Source organism: Pongo abelii, chromosome 15, assembly GCF_028885655.2.
Source record: "Pongo abelii isolate AG06213 chromosome 15, NHGRI_mPonAbe1-v2.0_pri, whole genome shotgun sequence".
Classification (NCBI taxonomy): Eukaryota; Metazoa; Chordata; class Mammalia; order Primates; family Hominidae; genus Pongo; species Pongo abelii.
The window spans coordinates 17,519,671-17,538,354 of NC_072000.2; positions in this window are offsets into that span (position 1 = coordinate 17,519,671).

Consider the following 18,684-nt stretch of genomic DNA (forward strand, 5'->3'; position numbering starts at 1 on the left):
AGATGGAGTCTCACTCTGTCGCCCAGCCTGGAGTGCAATGGCACGATCTCGGCTCACTGCAACTTCCATCTCCCAGGTTCAACTGATTTTTCTGCCTCGGCATGCCGAGTAGCTGGGATTACAGGCATGCGCCAGCATGCCTGGCTAATTTTTCTATTTTTTAGTAGAGAGGGGTTTCAACATGTTGGCCAGGCTGATCTCGAACTCCTGATCTCTGGTGATCTGCCCACCACAGCCTCCCAAAGTGCTGGGATTACAGCCGTGAGCCAATGCACCCAGCCAAAAAGATATCTTAAAAGATCTCAGCATCTCACCTCACTGTAACCTCCACCTCCTGGGTTCAAGTAATCCTCCTGCCTCAGCCTCCCAAGTAGCTGGGATTACAGGCGTGCGCCACCACGACCAGCTAATTTTTGTATTTTTAGTAGAGACGGGGTTTCACCATGTTGGCCAGTCTTGTCTCGAACTCCTGATCTCATGTAATCCACCTGCCTTGGCTTCCCAAAGTGCTGAAATTACAGGTGTGAGCCACCACGCCCAGCAAAGCTTTTTCTAACTCGATAGCTTGAGAGCTTGCTTTCCTCTTCTTTTTGTGAAGTGCTTAACCCCAGGATTACTTTCTAAAAGATTCTGCTCTTCCCTACACCATTCTTTTTCATTATGGCAAAATACGTATAATGTCATATGCACCATTTTAACTGTTTTTCTTCTTCTTGAGACCACTCTTTTGTGTCTTGTTGTGGTTGTTGTTTTCTTGTGTTTTTTAGAGACAGGGTCTTCTCTTTTTTTTTTTTTTTTTTTGAGATGGAGTCTTCCTCTGTCGCCCAGGCTGGAGTGCAGTGGTGCGATCTCCACTCACTGCAAGCTCCGCCTCCCAGGTTCACGCCATTCTCCTGCCTCAGCCTCCCAAGTAGCTGGGACTACAGGCATCCAACACCGCACCCGGCTAATTTTTTGTATTTTTAGTAGGGACGGAGTTTCACCGTATTAGCCAGGATGGTCTCGATCTCCTGACCTCGTGATCCGCCCCCCTCGGCCTCCCAAAATGCTGGGATGACAGGCGTGAGCCAACGCGCCTGGCCAAGACAAGATCTTGTCTTTTTGCCCAAGCTGGAGTGCAGTGGCGTGATCACACCTCACTGCAGCCTCCACTTCCTGGGCTAAACGGATCCTCCAACCTCAGCCTCTCAAGTAGCTGGGAATCCAGGTGTGAGACGCTGTACCCTGCTGAGAACAACTTTTTGCATTTTTAAAATTTAATTCTGTGCAATGTTCGTTGTTGCCAACCAAATGTACCCTTTTCCACAAAAGAAAGCATTTTTTTTCCTGTGTATAGCAATAAAATTTTTTAAGATCGTGGTAGAGCACACATAATATAATCTCTGCCATTTTTGCCACTGTAAATAAGAGTACAATTTGTCTGGGCATGGTGGTTCACATCTGTAATCCCAGCACTTTGGGAGGCTGAGGCAGGCTGATCAGGAGGTCAGGAGATTGAGACCATCCTGGCCCACATTGTGAAACTCTGTCTTTATTAAAATACAAAAAATTAGCTGGGCACGGTGGTGCGCACCTGTAGTCTCAGCTACTCGGAAGGCTGAGGTAGGGACGTTGCTTGAACCCAGGAAGTGGAGGTTGCGGTGTGCCAAGATTGCGCCACTGCACTCCAGCCTGGGGAAGAAGAGCGAGACTCCATCTCAAAAAAACAAAAAGAAAAAAATTAAATATTCTGCAATGTTCATTGTTGCCAACCGAATGTACCCCTTTCCTCAAAAGAAAGCTTCTTTTCCTGTCTATAGCAATATATACTTTTTAAAAATTGTGGTAGAGCACACATAATATAATCTCTGCAATTTTTGCGATTTTAAAGAGTATAATTTGATCGGGTGCGGTGGCTTATGCCTGTAATCTCAGCACTTTGGAAGGTCAAGGCGGGTGGATCACCTGAGGTTGGGAGTTCAAGACCAGCCTGGTAAACATGGCAAAACCCTGTCTCTACTAATAATACAAAAATTAGCCGGGTGTGGTGGTGTGTGCCTGTAATCCCAGCACTCTGGGAGGCCGAGGTGGGTGGATCACATGAAGTCAGGAGTTCAGGACCAGCCTGGCCAAAATGGCAAAACCCCGTCTCTACTAATAATACAAAATTTAGCCAGGCGTAGTGGCACATGCCTGTACTCCCAGGTACTCGGAAGGCTGAGGCAAGAGAATCACTTGAACTCGTGAGGCAGAGGTTGCAGTAAACTGAGATTGCGCCACTGCACTCCAGTCTGGGCAAAAAGAGTGAGACTCTATCTCAAAAAAAAGAAAAAAAATTAAATATTGTGCAATGTTCATTGTTGCCAACCGAATGTACCCTTTTCCTCAAAAGAAAGCTTCTTTTCCTGTCCATAGCAATATATATTTTTTTAATTGTGGGGGAGCACACATAATATAATGTCTACCATTTTAGCCATTTTAAAGTGTACAATTCAGCCAGGCATGGTGGCTCACGCCTGTAATCCCAGCACTTTGGGAGGGCAAGGCGAGTGGATCACCTGAGGTTGGGAGTTCAAGACCAGCCAGGTCAACATGGCAAAACCCCGTCTCTAATAATAATACAAAAATTAGCTTGGTTTTGTGCTGCGTGCCGGTAATCTCAGCACTTTGGGAGGCCGAGGTGTGTGGATCACCAGAGATCAGAAGTTCGAGATCAGCCTGGCCAACATGGTGAAATCCTGTCTCTACTAAAAATACAAAAAATTAGCTGGGCCTGGTGGCAGGTGCCTGTACTCTCAGCTACTCAGGAGGCTGAGGAAGGAGAATCACTTGAACCTGGGAGGCGGAGGTTGCAGAGAGCTGAGATCGCACCATTGCACTCCAGCCTGGGGAACAAGATCAAAACTCTATACCCCTCAAAAAAAAAAAACAGTACATTCAAATAATTGTGCAACAATTGTCACTAACCACCTCCAGAATGTTTTCATCTTCCCAAACAGAAACTCTCTCCCCATGAAACACCAGTTCCCCATTTCACCCCCCAGCCTCTGCCACCCATAGTTCTAGTTTCTGTCTCTATGAAATCTTTGCCTGTTCCAGACATTTTAGATAAGTGGAGTCATACACTATGGGGTCTCTCCAGTCTGGCTTCTCTCACTGGGCCTGATGTCCTCAAGGTTCACCCATGCCACAGCCAGCGTCTAACCCTCATTCCTTTTCCTGGCTGTATAGTATTCCACTGTGTGTCTCTTCTCTCACTGGGCCTGAGATCTTCCAGGTTCATTCACACTGCAGCCTGCATCTGACCCTCATTCCTTTTCCTGGCTGTATAGTATTACATTGTGTGTCTCTTCTCCCACTGGGCCTGATGTCTTCAAGGTTCACCCATGCCGCAGCGTGCGTCTGACCCTCATTCCTTTTCCTGGCTGTATGGTATTCCGTTGTGTGTCTCTTCTCCCACTGGGCCTGATGTCTTCAAGGTTCAACCATGCCGCAGCCTGCGTCTGACCCTCATTCCGTTTCCTGGCTGTATAGTATTCCATTGTGTGTCTCTTCTCCCACTGGGCCTGATGACTTCAAGGTTCACCCATGCCGCAGCCTGCGTCTGACCCTCATTCCTTTTCCTGGCTGTATAGTATTCCACTGAGTGTCTATTCTCTTACTGGCCCTGATGTCTTCAAGGTTCACTCACACTGCAGCTTGCGTCTGACCCTCATTCCTTTTCCTGGCTGTATGGTATTCCATTGTGTGTCTCTTCTCCCACTGGGCCTGATGTCTTCAAGTTTCACCCATGCCGCAGCCTTCGTCTGACCCTCATTCCTTTTCCTGGCTGTATAGTGTTCCATTGTGTGTCTCTTCTACCACTGGGCCTGATGTCTTCAAGGTTCACCCATGCCGCAGCCTGCATGTGACCCTCATTCCTTTTCCTGGCTATATGGTATTCCATTGTGTGTCTCTTCCTTCACTGGACCTGAGATCTTCCAGGTTCATTCACAGTGCAGCCTGCATCTGACCCTCATTCGTTTTTCCTGGCCATATAGTATTACATTGTGTGTCTCTTCTTCCACCGGGCCTGATGTCTTCAAGGTTCACCTATGCCGCAGCCTACATCTGACCCTCATTCCTTTTCCTGGCTGTATAGTATTCCATTGAGTGTCTATTCTCTTACTGGGCCTGATGTCTTCAAGGTTCATTCACACTGCAGCCTGAGTCTGACCCTCATTCCTTTTCCTGGCTGTATAGTATTCCATTGTGTGTCTCTTCTCTCACTGGGCCTGATGTGTTCAATGTTCACCCATGCCGCAGCCTGCTTCTGACCCTCATTCCTTTTCCTGGCTGTATGGTATTCCATTGTGTGTCTCTTCCTTCACTGGGCCTGAGATCTTTCAGGTTCATTCCCACTGCAGCCTGCATCTGACCCTCATTCGTTTTTGCTGGCCATATAGTATTCCATTGTGTGTCTCTTCTCCCACCTGGCCTGATGTCTTCAAGGTTCACCCATGCCGCAGCCTGCATCTGACCCTCATTCTTTTTCCTGGCTGTATAGTATTCCATTGTGTGTCTCTTCTTTTACTGGGCCTGATGTCTTCCAGGTTCACTCACACTGCAGCCTGTGTCTGACCCTCATTCCTTTTCCTGGTCATATAGTATTCCATTGTGTGTCTCTTCTCTTACTGGGCTGATGTCTTCCAGGTTCATTCACACTGCAGCCTACATCTGACCCTCATTTCTTTTCCTGGCGGCATAGTATTCCACTGTGTGTCTCTTCTTTCACTGAGCCTGAAATCTTCCAGGTTCATTCACACTGCAGCCTGCATCTGACCCTCATTCCTTTTCCTGGCTGTATAGTATTCCACTGTGTGTCTCTTCTCCCACTGGGTCTGATGTCTTCAAGGTTCACCCATGCCGCAGCCTGCATCTGACCCTCATTCCTTTTCCTGGCTGTATGGTATTCCCTTGTGTGTCTCTTCTCCCACTGGGCCTGATGCCTTCAAGGTTCACCCATGCCGCAGACTGCGTCTGACCCTCATTCCTTTTCCTGGCTGTATGGTATTCCGTTGTGTGTCTCTTCTCTCACTGGGGCTGATGTCTTCAAGGTTCACCCATGCCGCAGACTGCGTCTGACCCTCATTCCTTTTCCTGGCTGTTGGGTATTCCACTGTGTGTCTCTTCTCCCACTGGGCCTGATGTCTTCACGGTTCACCCATGCCGCAGCCTGCGTCTAACCCTCATTCCTTTTCCTGGCTGTATAGTATTCCATTGAGTGTCTCTTCTCTTACTGGGTCTGATGTCTTCAAGGTTCATTCACACTGCAGCCTGCGTCTGACCCTCATTCCTTTTCCTGGCTGTATAGTATTCCATTGTGTGTCTCTTCTCTCACTGAGCCTGATGTCTTCAATATTCACCCATGCCGCAGCCTGCTTCTGACCCTCATTCCTTTTCCTGGCTGTGTGGTATTCCATTGAGTGTCTCTTCCTTCACTGGGCCTGAGATCTTCCAGGTTCATTCACACTGCAGCCTGCATCTGACCCTCATTCGTTTTTGCTGGCCATATAGTATTCCATTGTGTGTCTCTCCTCCCACTGGGCCTGATGTCTTCAAGGTTCACCCATGCCGCAGCCTGCATCTGACCCTCATTCCTTTTCCTGGCTGTATGGTATTCCATTGTGTGTCTCTTCTCTCACTGGGCCTGAGTTCTTACAGCTTCATTCACACTGCAGCCTGCATCTGACCCTCATTCCTTTTCCTGGCTGTATGGTATTCCATTGTGTGTCTCTTCTCTCACTGGGCCTGAGAACTTCCATGTTCATTCACCCTGCAGCCTGCGTATGACCCTCATTCATTTTTGCTGGCCATATAATATTCCATTGTGTGTCTCTTCTCCCACTGGGCCTGATGTCTTCAAGGTTCACCGATGCCGCAGCCTGTGTCTGACACTCATTCCTTTTCCTGGCTGTATAGTATTCCATTGTGTGTCTCTTGTCTCGCTGGGCCTGAGGTCTTCGAGGTTCATTCACACTGCAGCCTGCATCTTACCCTCATTCCTTTTCCTGGCCATATGGTATTCCATTGTGTGTCCCTTCTCTCACTGTGCCTGGTGTCTTCAACGGTCAGCCATGCCGCAGCCTGCTTCTGACCCTGATTCGTTTTCCTGGTTGTATAGTATTCCATTGTGTGTCTCTTCTGTCACTGGGCCTGAGGTCTTCGAGGTTCATCCACGCTGCAGCCTGCATCTGACCCTCATTCCTTTTCCTGGCTGTATAGTATTGCATTGTGTTCCCAGAGCAAATTCTGTTTACCTGTTCATCCAGTGATGGACGCCTCGGTTGCTTCCACGTTTGAACTGTTGTGAGTCATGCCGCTATGAACTTGGGTATAGCAGTATGCTATGTTTTTCTAGGAAAATTTGGAGATGAAAAAAATATCTTCACCTATGAGATCATGTCCTTTGCAGGGACGTCGATTGACCTGGAAGCCATTATCCTCAGCAAACAAACACAGGATCAGAAAACCAAGCACTGCATGTTCTTTCGCATAAGTGGGAGCTGAACAATCAGAACACATGGACACAGGGAGGGGAATATCACACACTGGGACCTTCCGGGGTGGAGGGGTGGGAGGGAGAGCAACAGGAAAAATAACTAATGCATCGTGAGCTTAATACCTAGGCGACAGTTTGACAGGTGCAGCAAACCACCATGGCATGTGTTTACCTATGTAGCAAACGTGCCCACCCTTCCCCCATACCCGAGAGATTAATTTTTTTTTCTTTTTTTTTAAGATGGAGTCTCACTCTGTTTTCCAGGCTGGAGTGCAGTGGCGCGATCTCAGCTCACTGCAAGCTCCACCTCCCAGGTTCACGCCATTCTCCTGCCTCAGCCTCCTGAGTAGCTGGGACTACAGTTGTCTGCCACCGCACCCGGCTAATTTTTGTGTTTTTAGGAGAGATAGGGTTTCACCATGTCAGCCAGGATGGTCTCGATCTCCTGACCTCATGATCCGCCTGCCTCGGCCTCCCAAAGTGCTGGGATAACAGGCGTGAACTACTGTGCTTGGCACCCCAGAGCTTAAAATAACATTTTTTAAAAAGTTTACATAGTACAAAGAAAAAAAGCGTAATTATTTTCACAGTCATTAACTAGAGAATAAGACAGAGACTAATAGAGACACAAAAGTGTTGTGTGATTGTCACAGCTAAGTGGAAACAGGGCTGGTATAATTTGCATCTTCACCTTTTCAAGGCTGGGATTGCAGTGGTCCACGTCTGTGATTTCAGCACTTTGGGAGGCCAAGGCAGGTGGATCACCTGGGGTCAGGATTTCGAGACCAGCATGACCAACTTTGCAAAACCCCATCTCTACTAAAGATACAAAAATTAGCCGGTCGCAATGGCTGCTGCCTAGAATCCCAGCTACTCGGGAGGCTGACGCAGGAGAATGGTGTGAACCCAGGAGGCGGAGCTTGCACTGAGCTGAGAAGGCGCCATTGCACTCCAGGCTGGGAGACAGAGTGAGACTCCGTCTCAAAAATAACATAATATCCGACTCTGAGTTGAACAGTCAATTAAAAACATAGTCCGTAATTTCCCTTCTATCAGAATCTGCAGCCTACGCTTTCATTTCTTTCTTGTCGGCTAGTCGTTCCATCAAGGTAGGACATTTCTCCCTTGCGAACCATGCCCTGTGTTTTGGGCACCCGTAAAATACGTCTTTAAAATCGCTTGAACTCTTTTTATTTATTTATTTATTTATTTATTTTGAGACAGAGTCTTGCTCTTGTCACCCTGGCTGGAGGCCAGTGTCACGATGTTGGCTCACTGCAACCTCCGCCTCCCGGGTTCAAGCAGTTCTCCTGCCTCAGCCTTCCGAGTAGCTGGGATTACAGGTGCCACACCGCCACACCCAGCTAATTTTTGTATTTTGTAGTAGAGACGGGGGTTTCACCACGTTGGCCAGGCTGGTCTCGAACTCCTAACCTCGTGATCCACCCGTCTCGTCCTCCCGAAGTGCTGAGATGACAGGTGTGAGCCACCGCACCCGGCCAGAAAAAATCATCCAAACTCTTTTTAAGGTTTGGAAAGAAGTCCCTGGTTGTCTTCCGTCTGTTGGAGCACCACGATGGAATGGAAACCGTCTGTGCCAAAGGCACCCGTCCTCGCTTTTCACAACAAATCCGTCTGGCCTCTTGCTGTGCTCGTGTGCTCTCTGCAGAGAAAGCTTGTTCATCCCGGCTCTTTTCTACTCAGCTCGCATTCAGGTTCCTGCAGAACTGGGATAATCTCTTCTGGAGGAGGGTCTTTTCCAAACCTTTGATCTGCCCTGTTTTATTTATGTCTAGTAATTCCTGTGTCTGCAGAATCGGTGGGGAGGATCAAGCCAGCTCTGTCCTTATCCAACACGTGCAGTCCCCCGTTAGTGCACAAGCCTGGGGTCAGCTTTTTCGGGAGGCGCCCCCCACCGAGTCTGAAGCGGGCATCTAATCCTCAGGCGAAAGAACTTCCCGCTTTTATACACAGGAAATACTGGACCTCGGGTTCTAATACAGTGATCTGTGTCTTTTCCGAGGCTGTCTTGGCGAGGGTATTACTCAGCCTATTAACCGTGTCAATGTTAGGTCAATAATATCTCTCACCTGTGATAACTTCAGCCTGCCAGGCAGAAATTTGCCGTGGTGATCAAAAGACATTCTCCCAAGGCAAACATTGGAAATTAATGTTTTAAAAACCGGTTCTGATTCCAGAAGGAAAGGCTGTTTTAGAAAGACAACCGGCGTTCTAGGGGGAAAAGATGGTCCTCGTTGAAATACACGGATTGTGCATGACAAATACGGAATTGGATGTTTCCAGGAAATGAAGAGAGCTGTTTGGAAAAGTCTGGTAAAGAGGAAGGTTTTCTGTACCAAGAGAAGCGACTCACACGTTTAAGAGTTTATGCAGCCAGGAGACACATGAAAGAATTCTCATCATCACTGGCCATCAGAGAAATGCAAATCAAAACCACAATGAGATACCATCTCACACCAGTTAGAATGGCCATCATTAAAAAGTCAGGAAACGACAGGTGCTGGACAGGATGTGGAGAAATAGGAACACTTTTACACTGTTCATGAGACTGTAAACTAGTTCAACCCTTGTGGAAGTCAGTGTGGCGATTCCTCAGGTATCTAGAACTAGAAATACCATTTGACCCAGCCATCCTGTTACTGGGTATATACCCAAAGGACTATAAATCATACTGCTATAAAGACACATGCACACGTACGTTTATTGTGGCACTATTCACAATAGCAAAGACTTGGAACCAACCCAAATATACAACAACTATAGACTAGATTAAGAAAATGTGGCACATATACACCATGGAATACTATGCAGCCATAAAAATGATGAGTTCATGTCCTTTCTAGGGACATGGATGAAATTGGAAACCATCATTCTCAGTAAACTATCACAAGGACAGAAAACCAAACACCGCATGTTCTCACTCATAGATGGGAATTGAACAATGAGAACACATGGACACAAGAAGGGGAACTTCACACTCTGGGACTGTTTTGGGGTGGGGGGAGGGGGGAGGGATACCATTAGGAGATATACTTAATGCTAAATGGCAACAACTCCAGCTCGGGAACAAAGATATTCTGTGTGTGTTTTTAAAACTTTTTATTTTACATAAAATTGGCAACTAATAATTGCATATTTTTAAGGTGCACAAGATGACGTTTTGATATATGTATCACTGTGGAATAATTACATCAGGTTAATTCACGTATCTGTCACTTCAACTGCTTAATCTTTTTTTAGTAAAAACATGTAAAATCTGTTCTTTTATCAGTTTTGAATTATGCATCATCTATTAACTGTTGCCACCATGCTGGTCTAGAATGTTTTCTTCTGTCACTAGAATGCATCCTTTCTGTCACACTGAAACTTTGTATCATTTCAAAAATGTTTCCCCCTTTTTTTCTTCTTCTTCCTCCTCCTCCACCTCCCCCTCCTCCTCCTCCCTCCCCTCCCCACCCTTCTCCTCCCTCCCCTCCCCTCTCCTGCCCTCCCCTCCCCTCTCCTCCCTCCCCTCCTGTCTCCTCCCTCCCCTCCCCTCCCTTCTCCTCCCTCTCCTCCCTTCTCCTCCCTCTCCCTTCCGATCTCCTCCCTCCCCTCCACTCTCCTCCCCTCCCCTCCCCCTCCGCCCTCCCCTCCCCTCCCCTCCCCTTTCCTCCCCTCCCCTCCCCTCTCCTCCCCTCCCCTCCCCTCTGCCTTCTCCTCCCCTCCCCTCTCCTCTTTCCCCTCCCCTCTCCTCCCTCCCCTCCCCTCTCCTCTCTCCCCTCCCCTCCACTCTCCTCCCCTCCCCTCCCCCTCTGCCCTTCCCTCCCCTCCCCTTTCCTCCCCTCCCCTCCCCTCTCCTCCCCTCCCCTCCCCTCTGCCTTCTCCTCCCCTCCCCTCTCCTCTTTCCCCTCCCCTCTCCTCCCTCCCCTCCCCTCTCATCCCTCCCCTCCCCTCCCGTTTCCTCCATCCCCCCACCTCCCCTCCCTTCTCCCCCCTCTCCTCCCTCACCTCCCCTCTCCCGTCCCCTCTCCTCCCTCCCCTCCCCTCACCTCCCTTCTCCCGCCTCTCCTCCCTTCTCCTACCTCTCCCCTCCCTTCCCCTCTCCTCCCTCTCCCCTCCCCTCCCCTCCCCTCCCTCCCCTCCCCTCTCATCCCTCCCCTCCCCTCTCCTCCCTCCCCTCCCCTCCCGTTTCCTCCATCCCCTCACCTCCCCTCCCTTCTCCCCCATCTCCTCCCTTCTCCTCCCTCTCCCCTCCCCTCCCCTCTCCTCCCTCTCCACTCCCCTCCCCTCTCCTCCCTCCCCTCCCCTCTCCTCCCTCCCCTCCCCCTCTCTCTCCCCTCCCCTCCACTCTCCTCCCCTCCCCTCCCCCTCCTCCCTCCCCTACCCTCCCCTTTCCTCCCCTCCCCTCCCCTCTCCTTCCCTCCCTTCCCCTGTGCCTTCCCCTCCCCTCCCCTCTCCTCTTTCCCCTCCCCTCTCCTCCCTCCCCTCCCCCTCCTCCCTCCCCTCCCCTCTCCTCCCTCCCCTCCCCTCCCGTTTCCTCCATCCCCTCACCACTCCTCCCTTCTCCCCCCCTCCTCCCTCCCCTCCCCTCTCTCCTCCCCTCTCCTCCCTCCCCTCCCCTCCCTTCTCCACCCTCTCCTCCCTTCTCCTCCCTCTCCCCTCCCCTCCCTCTCCTCCCTCTCCCCTCCCATACCCTCTTTCCCTCTCCCCTCCCCTCCCCTCTCCTCCCTCCCCTCCCCTCTCCTCCCTCCACTCCCCTCTCCTCCCTCCCCTCCCCTCTCCTCCCTCTGCTCCCCTCCTCTCTCCTCCCTCCCCTCCCCTCTCCTCCCTCCCCTCCCCTCCACTCTCCTCCCCTCCCCTCCATTCCCCTCCCCTCCCTCCCCTCCCCTCCACTCCCCTCCATTCCCCTCCCCTCCCTCCGCAGTCCTCCCCTCCCCTACCCTCTCCTCCCCTCCCTTCCCCTCCCCTCCCCTCCCCTCTCTTCCCTCCCCTCCCCTCCCCTCTCCTCCCGTCCCCTCACCTCTGACTTCCCCTCCCCTCCCCTCTCCTCCCTCCCCTCTCCTCCATTCCCCTCCCCTCCCTCCCCTCTCCTCCCCTCCCCACCCCTCCCCTCCCCTCTGCCTTTCCGTCCCCTCTCCTCCCTCCCCTCTTCCTTCCCCTCCCCTCCCCTCCCTCCCCTCTGCCTTCCCCTCCCCTCCCCTCCCCTCACCTCTGACTTCCCCTCCCCTCCCCTCCCATCTCCTCTCCTCTCCTCTCCTCTCCTCTTGCTTTTCTTTTCTTTTTTCCTTTCTTTTTAGACAGAGTCTTACTCTGTCACCCAGGCTGGAGTGCAGTGGCCTGATCTCAGCTCACTGCAACCTCCGCCTCCCGGGTTCAACCACTTCTCCTGCCTCAGCCTCCCGAGTAGCTGGGATGACAGGCACCTGCCACCACACCCGGCTAATTTTTCTGTTTTTAGTAGAGACAGGGTTTCGCTGTGTTGGCCAGGCTGGCCTCGAACGCCTGAGCTCGTGATCCACCTGCCTCAGGTTACACTTTTTTACATTCCATGTAGAGGTGAGAGCACGCGGTATTTGTCTGTCTGAGCCTGGCTTATTTCCCTCAACATCACGTCCTCCATGTTCATCTTGTTTTTTCAGGCTGAAGACTATTCTGTTGTGTGTGTCACACATCTTGTGGCCTGAGTCATAGAAAACGTTTTCCCCCCAAACCCATACCCTGACCGGGACGCTCCAAGCCCTCTCACTGTGCTTATAGGCCCCACGGGAAGGCTGTTATTGTCTCCCCTACTTTTAGTGTTAAGCATATACAACTGTTGTTTTGCTAAATTTGCCTTTTCTTTCTTTCTCTCCTTTCTTTCTCTTTCTTTCTTCCTTTTCTCCTTCTTTCTCCTTCTTTCTCCCTCTCTTCTTTCTTCTTTTCTCTTTCTCTCTCTCTTCTTTGTTCTTTTTTCTTTCTCCCTCTCTTCTTTCTTTCTTCTTTCTCTTTTCTTTCTTTCTCTCTTTCTCTCATTTCTTTCTTTTTTCTTTCTTTCTTTCTCTCTTTCCTATTTCTCTCTCTGTCTCTTTTCTTTCTTTTCTTCTTTCTCTTTTCTTTCTTTCTGTTTCTGTTTCTTTCTCTTTCTCTCTTCTTTCTTTTTTCTTTCTTTCTCTTTTTTTCTCTCTCTCCTTTCTTTGTCTTTCTCTCTTTCCTTCTCCTTTCTTTCTCTTTCTCTTACTTTCTTTATCTCTCTCCTTTCTTTCTCTCTGTTTTCTTTCTTCCTCTTTCTTTTCCTCTCTTTCTTTTTTCTTTCTTTCTCTTTCTTCTTCCTTTCTTTCTCTCTCTTTTCTTTCTTTCTCCCTTCCTTCCTTTCTTTCTGTTTCTTCTTTCTTTCTTCCTCTCTCCTTCCTTCCATCTTTCCTTCCTTTCAAGACAGAGTCTGACTGTCACCCAGGCTACAGTGCACTGGCACAATCACAGCTCACTGCAACCTCTGCCTCCTGGGTTCAAGAGATTCTCCTACCTCAGCCTCTTGAGTAGCTGGGATCACAGGCACTCGCCACCACACCCAACTAATTTTTTTATATTTTCAGTATAGACGGGGTTTCACCATGTTGGCCAGGGAGGTCTCAAACTCCTGGCCTCAAGAGATCCACCCGCTTCGGACTCATAAAATGCTTGCATTACATGAACCACCCTGCCCAGTCCTAAATTTGCTTTTTATGGGGGATGCCTTTGCAAAGGTAGCCTGAAGCAACATTAAGGCTGTTGTACATGAGCTGGTCACATGACATTCTGCGTAAAAGTAGAAGAAGGAAAGGAAAATTGCAATCCTCCAAAGGCTGTGATAACCAAGGGTAGAGTCATATTCCAACACGTGTATGTGGCTGGATTCTCCATCCGTCCCGGAGAGAGTATCAGGGGTCACTGGGAACAAGGTTTATTATGAGACAACTTGAGATGTCTTCCAGCAGGAAAAGGACCGAAACACTCTGGAATAGGATTGCTTGGGGCAGAAACGTCTTCACCAGACCACATGCTTTGTAAGCACCTGGCTGTATGCAGAACCCTGTCCGGGAAACCCTGGGTGAACGGAACACGCTGTCCAGCGGTCTTGGGAGGGCCTCATCTTGTGCCAGCTTCAGCCAATTGGAAAAAAATAAAAGATGAGCCGATTATGTAAGGCCTGACATGGTACTGAGGGCTCTCCGAGCATAAATTAACTTCCCCACACAGCCTGGCTGTGAGGTGGGTAGGAAGGTGGATGGTAAACCTGTGTGCCAGTTTTCTTCTGGACCTCAGAGACCCATGTCAGCAAAGGTCACACAGTGAGCCTGATGGAGGTAGCGTACAAACTCTCAGGCATCTGCCAGGCCCAGTCTCATACTTTGGCAGGGAAGTTTTTATTAAAATAATTAAGGACCGACTTGGTGATCCTGGGAAATGTTGTTGAATAATGAAAGTTTGGGCCTCTGAGTTAATGGTTTAATTATGCGTCTCAGGATTTGCAAAGAGCACAGTAACCTTATGTGTGGGGCGGTTTCTGACTTCCCTTCCAGCCTTTCATTTCTAGAGACAATCGGCCAATTTATACTTAGGGGAAAATGAAGGAAGAGCTGAAAGAATGGCAGAAAGTCCATCCTCCAAACTCTTCCTGGAAATACAGAAAAGAAAAAGGTGTCCTCAAAAAACACCAGCCCACACGTTGACGTCGGCACCTCCTGCGAGATGAGCCGGGCACATTTATTAAGCAGCCGTTTGGCTGGAAAAATGGCCAGTGCAACTCGGTCTGAATTTCTCTCCTGGTTGTCCAAGGATCAAGGCAGGCAGTGAGGTTGGCAGAATTATGAATCTCAATCAAATTTGTTCTATGACCTGATAGAAACACCAGCGCACTGTATGAGTCTGTTGTCGAAGTCTAACTTCCAAAATGCAATGCACACTCCCAATCATAAACACAGAGATACAAGTATTCACGAATCATCCCCTGGCTCCAGCCCAGGATTTCTCTAGAGGAGCTAATGGAGGCCGCTCACATTTGTGGGATAAAAAGGTTTGTGATGAACAGTCTTGCCTGGGGCGTAGAAGGTGAGGAGCTGTGTGTGGCTTTTGCGTTTTCCTTCATGATGGAATGTGAATCTTTCATGCTGGCTGGATCCACGTTTTACGAGGCGGAATTTTTAATGTTGAAAGTCAGAAAGGGCTAGATGGTCTTTGGAGTCCCAGTGGGTGAAGTCAAAGTAAAGGAATGTGGTCAAAAAAAAAAAAAAAAAAACCTTGATTTTTCTTACCCAGAGGTTGCTAAACGGTGAGTCTAATTTTTTCAAATGAAATCTGATATCAGACCAATTTGGAGTGTGGTTACCTGGGATCTGCCTCCAACGGGCCCACATCACCAGCCTTCATGTTCGGCGCTGAATTTCCATCACTATTCTGCAAGACGAGCTCACGCCAGGAATACTTCCACCTACCCAATGTCTGACTCAAAACTTTGCAGACTAGGAAAGACTCAAAAGAAAGTATGAAATCGGGGCCAGGTGTGGTGGCTCACGCCTGTCATCCCAGCACTTTGGGAGGCTGAGGTGGTTGGATCACCTGAGGTCAGGAGTTCAAGAGCAGCCTGACCAACATGGTGATACCCCGTCTTTACTAAAATACAATTAGCCAGGCACAGCTGTGGGCACCTGTAGTCCCAGCTACTCGGGAGGCTGAGGCTGGAGAATTGCCTGAACCTGGGAGGCAGAGGTTGCAGGGAGCAAATATCACGCCGCTGAACTCCAGCCTGGGCAACAGAGTGACATTTCATCTCAAAAAAAGAGAAAGAAATGGCCAGGCGTGGTGGCTCACACCTGTAATCCCAGCACTTTGGGAGGCCGAGGCGGTGGATCCCCTGAGGTCAGGACATCCAGACCAGTCTGACCAACATGGAGAAACCCCATCTCTACTAAAAATACAAACAAAATTGATCGGGCATGGTAGTGGGTGCCTGTAATCCCAGCTTCTCAGGAGGCTGAGGCAGGAGAATTGCTTGAACCCTGGAGGCGGAGGTAGCAGTGAGCTGAGATCGCACCATTGCACTCCACCTTGGGAACAGAGTGAGACTCCATCTCCAAAAGAAAAAAAAAAGTTAACATTCTTTCACCCAGATTTCCTAGTGTTTATTTTAGCTGTAACATCCCCTGTAGGGAAAACACCTGTTTCCATCTTTCTAAAGACATATTTCTAAATCCACACTTGGAGAGTTTTACAGAGCTGGAGCTGCAGAGAGGAATAAAAAATCCTGGCTGCGCAAAATGGCTCATGCTTGTCATCCCAGCACTTTGGGAGGCCGAGGTGGGCAGATCACCTAAGGTCAGAAGTTCAAGACCAGACTGACCAACATGGAGAAACCCTGTCTCTACTAAAAATACAAAAATTAGTCAGGCGTGGTGGTGCATGCTTGTAATCCCAGCTACTCCAGAGGTTAAGGCAGGAGCATTGCTCGAACCCGGGAGGCAGAGGTTGCCATCAGCCAACATCGTGCCAATGCACTCCAGCCTGGGCAACAAAATCAAAACTCCGTCTCAAAAAAAAACAGAAAGAAAGAAAGAAAAAAGAAAATCAGAGACTCCCTGGCAGATCTCAGTATATGACTCCCCCAGGGTCGCCAGAGCTGACTGCATTAGCATGGCCCTGTGATCACCGGATGAATTGTCTTGGTGGGACAGGTGGCTGGCGTGAGCAAACGGTGTGTCCGCCGGTGCTGACAGGTGAGGTGCAGAGTTACCCACATGGCCCGCCTGGGCCTGGTCCAACAGCAGCAGGGAAGGAGGAGCAGAGCCCAGCTCGGTGCGTTTGGAGGCGGTTACCAGGGAAACCAGGGGACAAGCTTAGACGCTCGGGGACGGCCTCTCCACCCAGGCACGTGGAGCCTCATATTAATCAGCAGCCGGGCAGGAGCTGGCAGCCCCTTACCCAGACGGATACACGCAGAACTGGGGCTCCCGGCGGTCGCTCCTCACGGCTGATATCTGCCCCAGTGGTCGTGTTGAACCGGGACGTCATGTCTGTAGGAAAGGGGGGACGGATGTCTGTCTGGACACGGTGCAAGGTACATCGCTGTCTGAACTTTCCGAAAAGTCAGCGTTTGTGGCTTCAGCTGGAGGCTTTGAAAGGCGAGGGCGTCGGAAGCTTCATCTTAGGGAGCTGTCGTGTGGTATTACCTTGTAGCAGCACCAACCGGCTCTGTCCAGACTGACTTCTCCGGGGCGGGTTTTCCAGGAAGAAGAGCACAGTGACTCTGTTTCCCCAGCGGCTTCCAAGCACTCCTGGGGACCTCTGTTTGTGAGAAGGCCAACATCTGTGTCTGTTTGATGGGCTCGGTGGGATACTCTGATCCATGCACCTGCCACTGGAGCTCTCTCTGCAAACGTTCTATGATGACTTAGGGGAGGCAAAGACACACAGTTGGAGACCAAGGCTGGTTTGTTCTTCAGCCTTTTGACTCTTCATCTGCGGCATCATTGCAACTGTTTGAATATTTTTCAAAAAGTTTATCAAAAACACAGCTGCACTCTGATGAAGATCCCCACACTATTCATAAGGGGAAACATACAGAATCGACCGACGTGTGTTTCATTTGCTTTTCCCTGATGATTATTGATTGTCTTAGTCTGTTTTCATGCTGCTGATAAAGATACAACCGAGGCTGGGGATAGTGGCTCACTTCTGTCATCCCAGCACTTTGGGCGGCCAAGGCAGGCGGATCACCTGAGGTCACGAGTTCGAGACCATCCTGGCCAACATGGTGAAACCCGTCTCTACTAAAAATACAAAAATTAGCTGGGCATGGTGGTGAGCGCCCGTAGTCCCAGCTACTCGGGAGGCTGAGTCAGGAGAATGGCATGAACCTGGGAGGCGGAAGTTGTAGTGAGCCGAGATAGCACCACTGCACTCCAGCCTGGGCGACAGAGCAAGACTCCGTCTTAAAAAAAAAAAAAGAGACATACCCGATAGTGGGTAATGTATAAAAAAGAAAGAAAAAGAGGTTGAATGGACTCACAGTTCCTTCCCAAAATCTCACTGCAAAAACACAACGTGGGGATCACTGCAGCAGTACAAATTTTTTGTTTGCTTGTTTTGAGACAAGTTCTTACTCCATCACCCAGGCTGGAGTGCAGCGGCACAGTCTTAGCTCACTGCACCCTCTGCCGCCCAGGTTCAAGCGATTCTCCTGCCTCAGCCTCCCGAGTAGCTGGGACTACAGCTGCCTGCCACCACGTCTGGCTAATTTCTTGTGTTTTTAATAGAGATGGGCTTTCACTATGTTGACCAGGCTGGTCTCGATCTCCTGACCTCATGATCTGCCAGCCTCAGCCTCCCAAAGTGCTGGGATTATAGGCGTGAGCCACCGCGCCCTGCCTAAATGTATTTTGGTTGGATGGATGGTTGGTAAATCTAGGCTGTTAGTGCACCTGTGCACTGGGTAGTGTACATTGAACCCCAGAGGTAATTTTTCATGCCTCAGTGCGCTCCTGTCTTCCCATCTTCTGAGTCTCCCATGACCACTAGTCTATACTATATGTCCCCGGGTACCCAGAGCATAGCGTCTTCTTATAAATGAAAACATGTGGTATTTTTTTTTCTGTTCCTGAGTTACTCTAGTTGGGAAAGTCATCTCCAGCTCCATCCAAGTTGCTGCAAATGACATTATTTTGTTCTTTTTCATGGCTGAGTAGTATTCCATGGTGTATATGCACCACATTTTTTTTTTTTTTTGAGATGGAGTCTCGCTCTGTTGCCCAGGCTGGAGTGCAGTGGTGCAATCTCGGCTCGCTGCAACCTCCGCCTCCCAGGTTCAAACGTTTCTCCTGCCTCAGCCTCCCGAGTAGCTGGGATGACAGGTGCCCGCCACCATGCCCAGCTCATTTTTTTTTTCTATTTTTTTTTGTATTTTTAGTAGAGACGGGGTTTCACCATGTTGGCCATGCTGGTCTTGAACTCCTGACCTCAGGTAATCCACCCGCCTCGGCCTCTCACATTGCTGAGATGACAAGTGTGAGCCATCTCACACCTGTTTCTTTTCCTTCTTAATGGGCATGTTAAATTGTTCTGCAACAATCCTGACTCTTCTATAGAAGTGTGATGTCCGCAAGAAGGAATTTAGGGAGAGCAATTTCGCTTCTGCACTCTCCGGGAAAGGC